The sequence below is a fragment of the Astatotilapia calliptera genome, chromosome 3, assembly GCF_964374335.1.
Source record: "Astatotilapia calliptera chromosome 3, fAstCal68.1, whole genome shotgun sequence".
Classification (NCBI taxonomy): Eukaryota; Metazoa; Chordata; class Actinopteri; order Cichliformes; family Cichlidae; genus Astatotilapia; species Astatotilapia calliptera.
In genome coordinates, this window is record NC_137424.1 from 35,772,853 (window position 1) to 35,790,830 (window position 17,978).

At 39.7% G+C, this 17,978-nt stretch overlaps 1 long non-coding RNA gene across 1 annotated transcript; it reads left to right on the forward strand.

Annotated features, from left to right (window-relative positions):
- The first annotated feature begins 178 nt into the window (after positions 1-178).
- On the forward strand, positions 179-8,435 carry LOC145425363 (uncharacterized). Its single transcript, XR_013906033.1, has 2 exons — positions 179-791; positions 6,160-8,435. It is a non-coding gene; the product is annotated as an uncharacterized LOC145425363 (long non-coding RNA).
- The last annotated feature ends 9,543 nt before the right edge of the window (positions 8,436-17,978 follow it).

Below are 17,978 nucleotides of genomic sequence, written 5' to 3' on the forward strand. Positions count from 1 at the left end.
CTTCCAAAGCAGAGCTACTAGATCACTTAAATTACACAATTGAAAGCATGTGTGTATTGTTTGTGTATTTATACACAGGCACTCATATATATTCAAATAATTTTAAAAAAGTTCATTTACCTGTTACTACCACACACCAAATCCGGTCGTTGGTACTTGCTGGCTTGTGTAGTGAAGAAAATATAATCTGATCAAACATTATTCAGCTTTAAATATTGTTCAGCTTTAAAGTTACTGTGCAACTGTGTAATAAAAATATGCGCTCACGACTTTGGCCTTGAGAGCGATAAGAAGCGATCGCCTCATCCTGCAGGTGCAAGATATCTGCAAGCGAAGAGACTAGAACACCCAAGGCCGCTTTCCTTTTATGGAGTTGTTTTTCTGCTAATGCAGCACTTTCCTCACAACCCCCTCCTGTAAGTTTTAGAGAATATATACCCATCCTCACAGCAAATATGAGGAATCTCCTGATGTGAGCTGTGTTGAGAGGTTGTCTCTGTCTCAATAAAAGTTCACTGATTCCCCATCTGCAGCAGGTGTCCGGTTGTCTTCATTCTCCGCCAGCCTGGTTAAGTCAATTCCTCCTTAACATCTAAAAGAACCTATTTAATGAAGGAAGACGGGTTCACTTTGTGTTTAATATTATTCTATTGCTGTTGTTGTTTTTTTATATCCTTCAATTGGCGTCACGAACAGGATCCGCTCCAGGGCAACTGGAACGGATGGGAGGAAATCGGCCGTGGTCTGAGTGAACGGAGTTTGGACAAAAGCTGTGTGCACACAAAAACAAGGTAAGCAGACCTTTTATTTCTGCTATATTGAACATTATAAAATACTTAGTGTCCAAACTCCTAGTAATTCATAACCAAAATTGTCTGGCTTACTTAAGGCTTGTTGAGAATCAGACAAGTGAATAAGAGATAAGTGAATAAGAAATAAGTGAATAAGTGAATAAAGATAAGAGTGAACTGAGGTCTGACCACGGTTGCAGCCGACGGGTTGCTCTCCGGTGTCGGATACATACCTCAGTGCAGGTCTGGGACCTTGAAAGGGTTTATTAGTAACGCCTTTCTAAACAAATTAAAAGGTTAAAGGCCTTGAGAATATTTTTTAGTAATATTCTCTAAACTACAGAAGGGTTAGGAAGGCCCAGAGGACTTTATTAGAAAAGATCCTCTAAAACTTAAAAAGGAGAAGTACTGGTTGGAGTCCAAAGGAGGGGTCCCTTTGATCAATAGGAGAAAACGGATCTCTTCTTAAAACCCCGATGATTTTAGTGTTTTAAATGTTTTGATGTTCTGTTTGATATTGGACACACATAAATACACGCTGAATGCTTGCTGTGGAACACTGGGCAGGACAGTTTGGTTCTCCGTTGTTCACAGATTACACAATTAAAGGAACTAGGTTCCTCTTTTGGTTAAAATAATACACCACACATAGAATTTTTTTACACATTTATTACATACATAAGGAGGGTAATGAGTGACTGCAGGTAATGTATGAAGTGTGAATGAGACGTGTGAACAAGGTGACAACCAACTAGCACCCCTATCAGGAAGCTCTAGGCAAGGTTACCCGCCAGACTCCGGTTTGGTAGAAGCCTGGTAACACCTGAAGGGATATTTCAGTGCTGACTCACCTTTAAAGCAGCGCCCCAGCTGTTAGTGCCTAACAGAGGCAGAAACCCAGCTGGCCCAAATTCTCCTTTAAAATCAATAAATAGAACATAAATTACCGGTGTGTGTAAATAAGTTGTATAAATCTGTTAGATCTGAAACTCCTGCTAAAAAACTTCCTCTCTACAACTCTTTTCTCTTCTCTCCCTCTTTCTCTCAGTTGGGATTCTGTGTGTGTATGTGTGCTGGAGAAATAAAAAAAAAAGGAAAAGGGTCTCTCTCTGTCTCTGTGAGAGGAAAAAGGTGGGGGCCGAGTGAGCCCGCGGGGCCGAGCGGGTCCGCGGGAGCGAGCGTGTATGCTGTATGAGGAAGAAGGGAGTGAGAGGGAGCGAGTGAAAAGAGTAATCGAGTATTTGGTGATTTTTTATTATTTCAGAGGCACTGGGTAAGAGTTTTGACTTTAGCTGTGAGAGTTGTGAAAAGAGCAGGTTTTTCTTTTGTTGTAGACTGTGAGTAATCGGTGTTTTTCTGCCTATTGTGCTGCGTGGAAGACACAGAAGTGTAGAAATGTTTGTGGTTTATCTTTGTTTGACGTTTTATATAGAGTTGGTTGATTCAGGGTGATTTCTCCCGTTTAAGGGAGGAGTTGCATTGTGGTTATGTTAAAGCTTTGCTGTAGGGGTATGTGTGTGATTTTGTGCTGGCTTCGCATGTTTAAATGGATGCATAGAAGTTTGTCAGTGAGAAATTGTTATGGTGGGGTTTTAAAGTTAGTAAAGAGTCAAACAACGCCCACTGTTTTAAAAAGGCCCAAAACATCATAAAAGACACCTCACATCCTGGCCACTCCCTGTTCGAACTGTTGCCCTAAGGCAGACGGTACAGGGCAATCAGAGCAAGGACTAATAGACTCAAACACAGCTGTTATCCAACTGCAATAACACATCTGAATACTACAAAAATGTCCACCATGCCACTCTTGTGTTAATCTATGCACGGTCTGAAGCATGACGGTGGGAATACTTAGTATTTTAAGTATTCTATCTATTTTATTGATTGAATTTTATTGTTTTTTTATATTTGATATTACTAGGGATGATGCAATGATCAGGGACCATTCTTAATGTCGTCGGTCTCATGACAATGACAATAAAGTTTTTGATTTTGATTCTGATTCTGAAATACACCCTCCTCAAGAGTTCAATGATTTAGGCAGTTATGTTTATACAAATACTAAATGTATGTTTAGTGTCTTCATACAGGTGTTTTTTCTTAACCTGGAAGCCTGAGTACGGCAGCAGAAGACAGGCCAAGCTTTGGCTAAAATTCACGGCTGGACACCAGAGTTGTCCTCACCCCTCCCGGTAAAACAAAAAAGAGAGAATGTAGTTTGAGGCAGGTTTTTCTCGCTGACCTGCTCTGGGTGCTGTGTCCCTGAATCTCACCAGTGTTAACCTCTGGCGGAAGACATGGAGAAAAGGAAAAGATGTTCCTGGTAAATCACTGAAACAAATAAAACCACACACAACCAGAGAAAGATATGAGAAGGGTGAGGAACAGACACATGTGCGTGTTAGAGAAATGCCTCGTTTGAGAAAAAGTTAAAGTAACCCATATACAGACGCACCCATACATGCAATGAAGAAACAGCTTACATACATGTGCACGTACATGCAAGGTTAAAGTAGCGACACTTAACATACACCTGTTTTTAAATGATATAGTTCATACATTACTGACAATTAAACGCTTTGGGTTGCAGGACAACAACGTAACGTCAAAAGACAAAGACACTGGTCTGAGGATTAAGTGAGGACACGACAAATTTAGTGGTTAAAAGGGTCGACTTGGGACATGTTTTTGTTGATTGTTTAAGACAAATGACTACTGAATGATAGGAAATTCCTTTTTAGGTTTCTAAACAGGATCTTAAGAATTTTAACACGTACCTGTGTTGTCCTGTCAACTTGAGGGGTTATGAGTTGATTATATGGAGAAAAAAAAAAAAAAAAAAAACAAAAACAAAAAAGGGGGGAGACGAGATCTCGTTGTTTCTCCCCTCTCGGGATAACACAGCCAACACAGCACAGCCAACACAACATCATTTTCCTGTTCGCCTGTTTTGTTTTGTTTTTGTTTTTTCTGAGAGCCGAAGCTGACCTGGACTCCTACCCTCCCCTCTACCATCGTTGCCCTCTCCGCGACCATCTTTGACCCTTTGACCCCTGAAGGCCACAGCAGCTGGACTCACAACAACAACTTGAGGATGTCAACAGTGCTGCAAAAGAGTGATCTCATGCAGCAGAGACGGAGAGCACTAAACCTAAAGCCCGTTTCACTACACGGGGGAAATTCCCAGGCTGCGTCAGCTGACAGAGCTGTGACGAGACGCGCATTAAGCCCGGAGGAAAAGGGACGGTGAGCAGAAGGATGCTGACCTCTGAGAAGAGCCGAACAGCAGAGCTGCAGAAGGCCGTGGAGCAAAGTAAGGAAGATGCAGGCAGCTGCAACAACGGATGAAAACAGACCCAAAGAGGAGGGGAGGACCCTAGGCCATGCGTCAGGCCGCTGGTTTACCTAAACTACAGAACAGGAAGGTGATGAACACAAACATATACCAACACACGAACACACACTTCTGCATGCGCCTACTTAGAATGAAGGGAAACACACACATGAACACTTATGCACTTGTTGAGGGAGTAAAAACTGATACATACCCATGCACTAAAATCAAAATGTTGATTTAATTTACTAAGAAGTGACACACAATGCTCTAGCTGCTGCAATGAAGAATGCTTTACTGACAAAGGCTCAATGCTGCACACAACAAAGTCAAATACAGAATTTGCTATAATAATAAGCCCAGAGGGCATTTGTGTGGTCTGGGGAGCAGAGTCCGGAGCGGTTTGGTTATGAAAATGATGCCCGTGCGAGATATCTGGGGCTTAAGGCCTCGACTTAATTGTTTACTCTACACTAAAAAGAAAAGAAAACACTCTGAGCAGTGGTGCAGAGTGAAAACGAGGAATTAACAGTGTGAGTTTTATTTCAGAGCGCCACGTCATTGTGATGGAGATTTAATAAAGGAGGAACACACGGACAAAGAAGAAGAGAAGGGGGGGCAGCCCTTGAACGCGATTGCCTGAGGCATTAAAGTTCTGTACTAAATTCTGGTTTCCAGTGTGAGAAAAGTCACGCAGTGCCAGTAGTAGAGCTAGGTTGAGTGATGATTCTAAATTACTGTAAGTAAATCATCGTACACCGTTCAAGTTTCATGATAACGGGGATCTAGACTTTGTTGAACCCTAGGCAATTTGAACAGGTAAAAGTCGAGTGACCAAGTAGCAGTTGAATAAAAGTCATTGAATAAGTGTTGAAATAAACTGGCAGAATTAAGAGAATTAAAACATTTCAAGAGCTCAACTTACTTAATGGTTCAATTTTGTTTCACGAACGCAAAACATATAGGTTTATGAATATGAAAAGGTTGAGGTGGTGTTGATTTGACTCTGTGTAGGTTTAGGTTGGTATTTTTATTGATGGGAAGAATATTCAGTGACAAGTCCTAAGACCCGGGCGTCTGCATTTTGTTTTTGTTATTTTTCATTTTATTTTGTTTTATATTTACTGATTTTTGTTTGTGAATCTTTTCTTTAAGCAGATCTGCACATCGGAAATTACAAGCATTACACGTCGGCGAGAAAATTGTTGTAAGTGAGTTTCTCCGCATTGAAATGGGTTCTGGAGGAAACACTTGTGGGGACAATTAGAAACGAGAGTCCCTGTTTAAAAAAGGATTCAGCGAGGTAATCCAAACTCAAGTTCTTGTTTCTTTTTGAGATGACGTCATTTTGCTGAGTGTGGAAACTAGATGCGACGACAGGTTTCACTATCAGCAAAGAACGGATGAATGGATGAAAGACTGGGAATAAAAACAAACGGACTGACTGGTAAAAGATGACAAGACTTGACCATGACTCAAGGTTAACCACCTCCACCTAGATAGGATAAAAGGGTGGATGAATTTATGTGGGTTTCTTTTACAGGAGTAGAAGGATGACAAAATATTCGAGGATGAGTGAACCTGTAAATGCCATTTTTGTGTCTTGTGTTGCTTACAGAGGTAACTGCGCAGCGTTACCATTTACATTTTCTTCCCTACAGGGTTACAGTTTTAATGTTTTTCTATTACAGGATTTCTGGGCGGATGTGTGAAGAAACGGTGTTTATGGGTTAGGAGTTGGGGATGCTATTACACTGTATTTACAGGAAATGTTTTATAGCACCTATGGAATGAGGATGCCTGACTACGGTCAATGTGCTGCTAATGTTTGCTTTGCTTTGGTGAGAGGGGTGCAGTAGAAAACAGACAAGTGACATGAAAACAAGTAATAATAACAAATAACAAATTTGGGGACAGTTTGACCTAGAGCCCACTAACTGGCCATTAGGGGCTCTCTCTCTCTCTCTCTCTCTCTCTCTCTCTCTCTCTCTCTCTCTCTCTCTCTCTCTCTCTCTCTCTCTCTCTCTCTCTCAGGTTGTTGCTCTTTAACTCCTAGAACACGCCCTTGGCGAGGTGGGGGGAACTGGACCACCTTTCTGTGCCCCATCATCCTCTATTAGACGACATCCAAGCTAAGTAAACATGTCTTGGCCCTTTCCCCCTGAAATGACAGGCAGGCAAAGATGTTGCGTCTTTGTTTGCTTCCTGGCCCTGGGTCTCATTCCCATTGGCATAATCCTGATCTGTGAAGGGCCCCCGACACTTCTGACACCTTCAAGTTCAAAAGCTTCGCCCCCTTCTGACAGTCCCAATCTGACAAATGTAGCCCCTAGGGTCTTGCCCACCACTTCCTCTCCAGTTTTGCCCACGCCCGATCCATTTAGAAAGAAACGAGACACGGTTACCTCCTCGCCAACGGATGATGAAAACTCTGATCGTGAGGGTGACGAACATTATCGTCTTTCTCTTGTTTAAATTCTTCTAGAATGGTTGTTTCTCTGTGGTGTTTTGTATTAGGCTTGTTATTAATTGTTTCCCTCACCCACTTCCTCTTGAAGGATATATCTGGTTGAACTGTGTCTGGTCGGGTTGTGAGGGTTAAGCGATGTTCTCAGGGTCTCCGGACTTAAGCCTGAGCGAATGTGTACTCCCACCAGTGGATATAAATTGTTTTATTCCACACCCCTTCCTCACTTTTTAACATATTCACTTTTGAATGTCCTTAGCAGTTACCGTTCTGAGTTTATTTTACGGTTGATTTATTCTTTCACATTTTCACGTTTATATCTCTCATTATTATAGTAGACTCTGTACTCTCCACATTTCTATCATTACTTATGTTTTTTAGTTGCTGGGTTACAGGAACTGTTAATTTTGTGTCTCTACCCTGGTTGCACTAACTCGTTGTATCCGTGTGTGCAGGACAGCTGTTACTGCTTTCGTCGGGAACCGAGACTGCTTGCAGCCGACCCCTGGGCAGGGTGGTGCCTGGACTCTTTTCTCCTCATCTGCAATGACAGATAAAGACAAATGATAAGACCCGAGGAGTTTTTCGAGCCAGGCTTCGACACGTCTCTGTGTTCCTTTGAATGTTACTTATGTTTGTGTGTTGACCCATTTAAGATGGGTCAAAAGGGGGATTTGAAGAAAATATAATCTGATCAAACATTATTCAGCTTTAAATATTGTTCAGCTTTAAAGTTACTGTGCAACTGTGTAATAAAAATATGCGCTCACGACTTTGGCCTTGAGAGCGATAAGAAGCGATCGCCTCATCCTGCAGGTGCAAGATATCTGCAAGCGAAGAGACTAGAACACCCAAGGCCGCTTTCCTTTTATGGAGTTGTTTTTCTGCTAATGCAGCACTTTCCTCACAACCCCCTCCTGTAAGTTTTAGAGAATATATACCCATCCTCACAGCAAATATGAGGAATCTCCTGATGTGAGCTGTGTTGAGAGGTTGTCTCTGTCTCAATAAAAGTTCACTGATTCCCCATCTGCAGCAGGTGTCCGGTTGTCTTCATTCTCCGCCAGCCTGGTTAAGTCAATTCCTCCTTAACATCTAAAAGAACCTATTTAATGAAGGAAGACGGGTTCACTTTGTGTTTAATATTATTCTATTGCTGTTGTTGTTTTTTTATATCCTTCAGTAGCCACTAGGTAACAAAAGCTCAACACTGCGCCCAGCATCCTGGAGCACTTCTGTTGTCTTTTGTAAGTGTTTTGAGTTTTTAAGTGCTTCTGAGTTTTTTGTACGTGTTTTGGAGTTTTTACGTGTTTTGGAGTTTGTACGTGCTTCAGAGTTCGTACGTGATTTGAAGTTTGTATGTGCTTTGTCTGTAGGGGCCACTGTAAATATACTTTTATTTTTTCACTCCACATAAAATGTAATAAATAAATCATATAATACAAAAATCAACTATTCACATTTCAACTTTTAACTATTTAAATTTTCAGCTTTTTCCTTTTACAAATTTAAAGTGAAAACAACACAAAACACTGCAAACCACAACACAATTAAATATAAATTATAATATGAAAACAAAAAGAAGATGCATATTCTCTGTCATATGGGCCTGCATGAATAAACTTTCTGAATCCTTTATCATCTGCAACCGAAAATAGTTGTGGATGATTACTATACCTTTCTAATGTGACGTTGTTGTCCCTGGCTCTCTTTCTCTCTCTCTCCCTCTGGCTCTGTTCCTGTGCTACTGAGTGTAACTACCGCCCCTCCCCCCTCTGCCCAGCATAAAGCACAAGGCTCAGGTGCGAAGTGAAGCGGAAAAAAAGTGCGAGAGAGAGAGAGAGGGTGAGAGAAAGAAAAAAAAAAACCCACGTGACGGCTCGCGATAAGGAGCCGGCTCGCGTCGTTCACGTCAAAGAGCCGGCTCTAAGAGCCATTTCGTTCGCGAACGACCCATCACTACCTGCCAGTGCACTGTTGGAGAAACGCAGCCAGGCAGACAGAGGAGAGCTTAAGTTTGACCAGGTACCAAAGCAAATCATCAACAGAGCTGTCTATTTTTTATTACTTTCATCAAATTTAGGAGTACATATACACTAAGTTTATTGTTAATTAATAAGAAAACTCCAGACGATTCCATTTTGAGCTGAAGAAAATTCTGATAGGTTAGTAGAGTCCATGTGGATAAATTGGTGGCACACGTGTGGATGCATATAAGGCAAAACACAGAGCCTGTTTCTTTGAAATGGGAAAACCAAGAGATGTCAACCAAAACACCAGGAAAAGAATTGTGGAGCTCCGTAAATGTGGCTTAATTTTGAATACAATTTGGTGCCATTTACAATTAAGAAATACAGATAGTTTCTCTCTTTACTCTTAAAGTTAACAAATATGTTTTTTATATTTATCAATCTAAAAAAAATAAACATTTAGTCTGATTTGATGTTACAATTAAAAAATTGTTTGTGTTTTCTGAAGAGTATGTAAATATCTGGTTTCAACTGTATATTTGATGATTGTCAGCACAAAGAGGGAGATGGAGAGCAGAATGAGGACAGAACTGAGATGGAACAAGAGCAGGTGAGACACATGTTAGTCAAATGGTTGTTTACCAAAAGTATCACCGTATCATAGGTACACATGTATCTCATACCTAGTGTTTCTTTTTAGGTTTGCTATTTTTCAAATTCTATATTTATTAAGTTATGCAGGCTTGTTTGCACAACAAGGCTAAATAATTTTATAAACTTTTCTCAATCTAAATAGTGGACTTTGGTAGAATTAAAAAATAAGTGTAGTGCAGGTCTATGATGATTTTAGTGCTACTATCATCTAGTTCTGATTCTGGTTCTGTTTTGGTTAAGTCCTAAGTAGTCCTGATTTTGAACTGTTGTAGTCCTGTTTTAATTCTGGATCAGTTCTGGGTCTGGTTGAATTGGGATTTAGTCCTCGTGTCTTGATACAGCCCCGACTTTGTTCTGCCTTGCTGCTTAATTAAAAAACTAATTTAAGGTGTCCTACAGATGTGATATTTATTTTTCCCTATATGAAGTCATTCTTTTTTTTTAACATAACTCAAAACAGCCTATTAATCTTTCAGTCATTTCTAACCCCCCCCAATCCTAGATGCATACTACCCTTTAGGGCTAAGCCCCGGGTGTATCAAATGTCTGCCTCCGCCTCTGATTCGGAAGCTGTTCAAACTAACTCAGTAAATAGAAACCTCTTGTTCATTTTGTGCCATGCATTGTCACATATGCTAAGCAATGTTCCCTCTAAGCTGCGCGCTTGCGCACTGCCTACACGGTCTCTGCGCACCGAAAATCTGCGTTGTGCACAAAAAAAGTCTAACCTGAATTGAAATTAAAATTAAAACTTTAACAATTCTGCTTTGCAGTGTTAGTCGGTAAGTGACTGTCTGGTCCCGTATGTGATTTAGCGATGGGATTTCCGGCTCTTTTTAGAGAACCGGCTCTTTCGGCTCGGCTCACTAAAAAGAGCCGGCTCTTTCGGCTCCGAACCGGCTCTTCTGGTTGTTTTGTTGCTTGAATTAATTTATTATTAATAATAATATAAAATTATGCACAAAAGGAATTACTGATGTAAAAAAAAAAAAGTGGTTTTATTTATATATTTTTATATATAAATATATGCGGTGGCCCCTAGAGACAAAGCACGTACAAACTCCAAAAAGCACGTCCAAATTCCAAAGCACATACAAACTCCAAAACACATTACTAGCGTTAACTGAACTTCCAAAACAGAGCTACCTAGATCACTTAAATTACACAATTGAAAGCATATGTGTATGGTTTGTGTATTTAAACACAAGCACTCATATATATTCAAATATATATATATATTCATTTACCTGTTACTACCACACACCAAATCCAGTCGTTGGTACTTGCTGGCTTGTGTAGCCACTAGGTAACAAAAGCTCAATACTGCGCCTAGCATTCTGGAGCACTTCTGTTGTGTTTTGTATGTGTTTTGGAGTTTTTACGTGCTTCTGAGCTTTTACGTGTTTTAGAGTTTGTATGTGTTTTGGAGTTTGTATGTGCTTCGGGGTTTGTATGTGCATCTGAGTTTGTATGTGCTATGGAGTTTTTACGTGTTTTGGAGTTTGTACGTGCTTTGGAGTTTGCACGTGCTTCGGAGTTTGCACGTGTGTTACACCGCTGAAATGATGGGCCAACTCATCTCCTGTGCAACATATTTTTTTTACAGTAAATTGTAAAAACAGAAAAATATGACAATCAGTTCTCATGCCGTACGCTGCCTCTTCACCACTGACGCTACTTCTTCTAGTGTAGCTGGCATTACTTTATACAAGTAACTTATACAGTTTCATATTCACATGCACCACTCTTATAAACTGCTTAAATCACAAAAATACATTTTACTGTATGCACAAGCACCATAGTGAATGCTCCTTACAGTTTTATCTTGTTTTTACTTCTGTTTTAATCTATTTATGAACCTGTCTTCTTAACTGCATTTATCAAACTAATCTCTTTCAAATAAACATTTTCTTAACACATTTTTACAGCATTCACTCTTCATGAACTAAACATAAAGCAATTCACATTTTCTCTTATTGTGCAAAACATATATATTGTGACTTTAACCCAAAAATACCTGCACTGAGCTCACAGAGTTTCGGTACAGTCTAACACTTGGATCGGCACAGGCTAACAACTGGACCAACTTGTAAATTAGCTCTTTAGCTTAACATTCGCCACACACAAGACATTTATCATTAATCGCCACTGCTGTCTGTCACGTTTAGAACCTCTGTTTTACATTATCAACCACCCAGTTTACCTGTAAAAACAGAAAAATATGACAATCAGTTCTCTTTGGCGCGCAGGCTGTACGCTGCCTCTTCACCACTTACACTACTTCTTCTAGTTTCGCTTCAGCTACCGATGCATACAGGACCGAGCTCCTCTGCTGGCGGAACTTATATAACATTAAAACTGACATTGCAGTGGCCTTACTAAAAGAAAGTGTCTGAGTATAAAATAAAATGGGGGCTACTATTTTCATGTCTGTGTCTTTAACATAGTGCCACACTTGCTTCAGAGTTTATACGTGTTATGGAGTTTTTACGTGTTTTGAAGTTTGTACATGCTTTGTCTCTATATTTTTATTTATTCTCTCCACAGAAAATGTAATAAATAAATCATATAATAAAAAAACCACAACAGTTCAACTTTTAACTATTTAAATGTTCAGCTTTTTCCTTTTAAACATATTTAAAGTGTAACAACACAAAACACTGCAAACCATAACACAATTAAATATAAATTAAAATATGAAAACAAAAAGAAGATGCATGTTCTCTGTCATATAGGCCTGCATGAATAAACTTTCTGAATCCTTTATCATCCGCAACTGAAAATAGTTGATTACTATACCTTTCTAATGTGACATTGTTGTCCCTGGCTCCCTTTCTCTTGACTGCTATATGTGCAATTCTTGTGCAATTCTTCTTCTGACGAAGTTGTATTTTTGTATTTTCCTACTCAGTTGTATATAGTATTGTATTTCTATTTTATTCTATTGTGTATATTATTCTATTCTATTTTATTCTATTGTATATAGTATTTTATTTTATTCCATTGTATTTTATTGCATTCCAGTGTTTTCTAATTTCTGCTACATAGCTTTGCACTCTTGCTGTAACAAAACAAATTTACCACCTGTGGGACTAACAGAGGTCATCTTATCTTATCTCTCTCTCCTTCCCGCTCTGTTCCTGTGCTACTGCATGTGTAACTACCGCCCCTCCCCCCTCTGCCCAGCATAAAGCACAAGGCTCGCATGCGGAGTGAAGCGTGAAAAACAGTGCGAGAGACAGAGTGAGAGAAAGAAAAGAAAAAAACCCCCACACTCGCGTCGTTCACATCGAAGATCCGGCTCTAAGAGCCATTTCGTTCGCAACCGACACATCACTAATGTGATTAGAACAATGCCACCTCATCGATAGTCCAGCCAATGATGCGATTCACATTTGTATATACGCAGCTAATCAACGACAGGCTATGACAGCGTCCTTATGTGCCGACACCGGTGTTTTAGCTAGCAAAGCGGCGTGGCTGATGTGGAGTGAAGCCACGTTAATGACAACGTGTACAACCATTGGAGATGTGAGCAGGACAAACGGAACAATTGGCGGAAAAAGTGTGGACTTTATACCAGTTTTTAAATTGTCTTGATAGGCCACGTAAAACCAGAGTTATGATAAAAATATTTGCAATGTTTGGTTTTCTTTCTGAATACTATCGTTGTTTATATTTACTGCGGGAAGAAACGGTAAAAACTGCCCTTTTATAAGGAAAACGCTCCAAAGCACTCTCCAGAGAATATGCATCTTCTTTTTGTTTTCATATTTTAATTTATATTTAATTGTGTTGTGGTTTGAAGCGTTTTGTGTTGTTTCGTTTTAAATTTGTTGAAAAGGAAGAAGCTGAAAATTTAAATAGTTAAAAGTTGAACTGTGAATAGTTGGTTTTTGTATTATATGATTTATTTATTACATGATTTATTTATTACATTTTATGTGGAGTGAATAAATAAAAGTATATTTACGGTGGCCCCTAGAGACAAAGCGCGTACAAACTTCAAAACACGTAAAAACTAGTGATGGGATTTCCTGCTCTTTTTAGAGAACCGGCTCTTTCGGCTCGGCTCACTAAAAAGAGCCGGCGCTTTCGGCTCTGAACCGGCTCTTCAGGTCGTTTTGTTGCTTGAATTAATTTATTATTAATAATAATATAAAATTATGCACAAAAGGAATTACTAATGTTAAAAAAAGTGGTTTTATTTATATATTTTTATATATAAATAACTGTGGTGGCCCCTAGAGACAAAACACATACAAACTCCAAAAAGCACGTACAAACTCCAAAACAAATTTCTAACATTAACTGAACTTCAAAACAGAGCTACCTTGATCACTTAAATTACACAATTGAAAGCATATGTGTATGGTTTGTGTATTTATACACAAGCACTCATATATATTCAAATAATTAAAAAAAAAAAAAAGTTCATTTACCTGTTACTACCACACCAAATCCAGTCATGGTACTTGCTGGCTTGTGTTGCCACTAGGTAACAAAAGCTCAACACTGCGCCTAGCATCCTGGAGCACTTCTGTTGTCTTTTGTACGTGTTTTGGAGTTTGTACGTGCTTTGTCTCTAGGGGCCACCGTAAATATACTTTTATTTATTCACTCCACATGAAATGCAATAAATAAATCATATAATACAAAAGCCAACTATTCACAGTTCAACTTTTAACTATTTAAATTTTCAGCTTCTTCCTTTTCAACTAATTTAAAGTGAAATAACACAAAACACTGCAAACCACAACACAATTAAATATAAATTAAAATATGAAAACAAAAAGAACATTCATATTCTCTGGCTATGTCCACACGTACACGGGTATTTTTGAAAACGGAGATTTTCTGTTTTCGTTCTAAAAAATAATCCCATCCACATGTAAACGCAGAAATGAAGGAAAACACTAGGAACATGCCAAAGCAACAGGTGGCGATATAGTACTAACCGTGTAGAAATGTTGGCCAATCAGAAGTCTAGAAGCCTTGGTGGGAAATAGTAAACAAAGTTGAGGCATAGAAGCAGAACCAAGTTGTACGTGTGGAGGGACGGTAACTGTGTGTGTATATGTAATCATTTAAACACTGCAGAGAGTACAATTAACAGTAACAGTATTGTAGAAATTCATTTTACCGAAACAATAACGTGGCGCACAGTGTGACGTCAAAAAGGCGCACACCTTTGACGCTGCGTTTTCTCAGTTTTCCTCATCCACACAGAAATGCAAAAACAGAGTTTTTGAAAATATCCACCCTGGCAGGCGTCTTTAGAAATCTCTATTTTCAGTGACCGAAAACGCAGTTTACGTGTGGACGAAAAGTGCAAACACATAGAAAAATCTCCGTTTTTAAAAAAACCGGGTACGTGTGGACTGTCATATGGGCCTGCATGAATAAACTTTCTGTATTCTTTTTCATCCGCAACTGAAAATAGTTGTGGATGATTACTATACCTTTCTAATGTGACGTTGTTGTCACTGGCTCTCTCTCCTTCCTCCTGCGACTGTAACTACCCCCCGACCTAGGACCAGAGACAATTCCTTCTTGAATGAAGACATTGATCTGACAGGTGTAAAATGGAGCCAATTGTGTTTATTATTAAATTATTGGGGAGGGAGCGGAGAAGGGAAAACTAAGCTGGAACAGAGGTGGAGGATGATGAGGCAGGAGTGGCCCTCCGGAGGAAGAGGCGGAAGCATTTTTTCTTCTTTTTGAGTTGCTTTTCCACAAGAACTTTTTCTCTAGTATGAGGGATCTCAACTCGTCCACTGTTTCTGTATTTTGCTTCTCAAGTTTGTTGCATGTTCTTTCCACTTCTTCTAATTTGGCTTGTTCTTCTTCGAGCCTTTCTTTTAGTTCTTTAGCTGCTGCCTCCTGTTTTTGCACTTTCTCCTTTTCTCCTTCCACTTCAGCTGTTGTGTACTTAATTTTGTTGTGAAGTTCTTGCAGTTTTTGGTTTGTCTTCTCAAAGTCCTGGACAAGAAGAAGTTTTTCTTCGTTCTGCTTTATGTACTGTTGTTCTTTCTCTTGATGCAGCTCTTGATATTTGTTCTGTGTTTCATAATGCATTGCCTGCAGTGTTCTGTATTTTCCTTCCATGCCTTGGAGTTGGCACTGCATGTCTCCCTGGTTTATGACCAGTTGTTCTTTCACTTCAAGGATTTCTGTATTTTTTTTGCAAAGCTTCATCAAGCTTTACTTGCAAGCCTTCATTGTTTTTCTCAATGTTCTGAATCTTGCAATCTAAGGCTTCGTCCACACGTACACGGGTATTTTTGAAAACTGAGATTTTCCGTTTTCGTTTTAAAAAATAATCCCGTCCACACGTAAACGCAGAAATCAAGGAAAACGCTGCTAGGAACATGCCAAAGCAAAAACAGAGTTTTCGAAAATATCCACCCTGGCAGGCGTTTTTAAAAATCTCAGTTTTCGCGTTTACGTGTGGACGAAAGGTACAAACACATAGAAAAATCTCAGTTTTCAAAAATACCCGGGAACGTGTGGACGTAGCCTCTGTCATATGGGCATGCATGAATAAACTTTCTGTATCCTTTATCATCCGCAACTGAAAATAGTTGTGGATGATTACTATACCTTTCTAATGTGACGTTGTTGTCACTGGCTCTCTCTCTCTCTTTTCCTCCTGCTCTGTTCCTGTGCTACTGCGACTGTAACTACCGCCCCTCCCTCAGACCTGGGACCAACGACAATTCCTTCTTGAATGAAGACATTGATCTGACAGGTGTAAAATGGAGCCAATTGTGTTTATTATTAAATTATTGGGGAGAGAGGGGAGGGAGAGGAGAAGGGAAAACTAAGCTGGAACAGAGGTGGAGGATGATGAGGCAGGAGTGGCCCTCCGGAGGAAGAGGCGGAAGCATTTTTTCTTCTTTTTGAGTTGATTTTCCACAAGAACTTTTTTCTCTAGTATGAGGGATCTCAACTCGTCCACTGTTTCTGTATTTTGCTTCTCAAGTTTGTTGCATGTTCTTTCCACTTCTTCTAATTCGGCTTGAAGAAATTAGCTACGTCCACACGTAGCTAATTCTTTCTGTTTCATCTCCTGTTGCTTTTTGTCTAGAAGGAACTCGTCATATTTGTGCATTGTTTCTTCAAGCCTTGCCTGCAGCATCCTGTCTTTTCCCTCCATGTGTTGGAGTTGCCTCTCCATGTCTCGCTGCTTTATGTCCTGTTGGTTTTTCTCTTCGAGGATTGCTTCATTTATTTGCAGAGCTTCATCAAGCTTTACTTGCAACTCGTCATTTTGTTTCTTAATGTTCTTAAGCTTGCGGCCCATTCGCTTTTGTTTGATCTGCTGTTGCCTTTTCTCTTGAAGAACCTCTTCATTTGTTTCCTGATTTTTATCATCCCTTGCTTTCACCACTATGTCACCACTCTGTATTTTATTTTGTCTCCATCTTTTCGAGTTGATCGTGCATCTGTCTCTGTCTCATGTTCTGTTGTTTCTTCTCTTGGAGGATTTCTTTAATTTTTTCTAGAGCTTGATCCAGCTTTCCTTGGAGCTCTTGGTTCTTTTTCTCCATGTCTTTGATATCCCATTGTTTTTCATCAATAATACTCTCCTTTTCTTGAAGCTGGTAGGACATTTTTTTTAATTGAGCACTCTGTCTCTCATTTTCCTCCATCAATGACGCAATCTTCTCTCTGTTAAGAAGATTTTCATTCTCCATTTCTGCCAAGCGCTTCTCTAATTCTACTTGTTCATCCCAAGGAAGAGAGGAGAGGTAAGGGTCTTCTGGTTCATCCCAGGGAAGAGCACTGGGGTCAACTTCTTGACTTTTTGGTTCTTCACCTTGAGACATGTTGGAGTCTTGAGTCAGGATCCAAATGTTTCCAAATGCTTCTCTGGCGAACAGTTGAGGGCTGCAAACAGAAATGCTGCCAGTAATGGACTAAAAGTCATTGTTTTTCACCGGTAATACTCTAAATCTGTGCCACGAACAGTCGAAGGCTGCGAACATAAATGCTGCGAATAACAGACAAAAGGACGTTGATTTTCACCCCTATTTATGGGTTTAAGGGTCAAAAGATAAAAGGAAGAATTGGAGGTAAGCTCCTAAAAGTGTGTGTTGTCATCATTCTGTAAACCAATGAGGTTGTCACATTACATCACTTTTTTTTAAATTCTTACAAATTATCAGTAACGCTTCAATCTCTGTTAGGAAGTCTAAATCACACATTAGGCTAACAAACACTCCCAGAATGCTTCCAGTTTCATTCTCACGCGATTCATGTGTTTCTCTGCCCTTTAGGTCAGTCCATTGAGGGGTGCAAATCTGTTATCATCGAAAATGAGGTGTTTGTCATTGTGGCTAAGCTGTTTGGTGGTTCCCACATTTATAAGTTTGATGACAACCAAAGCAGGTTCAATAAGTTCCAGGATATCGAGGTGTCCAAGATCTCTAAGCCCAATGATATTGAGGCCTTCCAGATTGGCTCTGATTGGTTCTTTGTGATTGCTGACAGCTCAAAAGCTGGCCTCTCCACCCTCTACAAGTGGAATGATATTTCAGACACTTAAACACCTCAAACCCACTGTCAAATATGCTGGTTCAAGTGTGGTGATTTGAGCTTCTTCTGCAGACACAAGCAATAAAGCACCTTGCAGTCAACGAACTCCTCTGTATGCCAAAGATTTTTAGAGTCAAATGTGAGGCTGGCTGTCTGACAGATAAAGCTTCTTCTAAATTAGGCCATGCAACAGGATAATGACCCCAAGCTCAGCAGCAAAT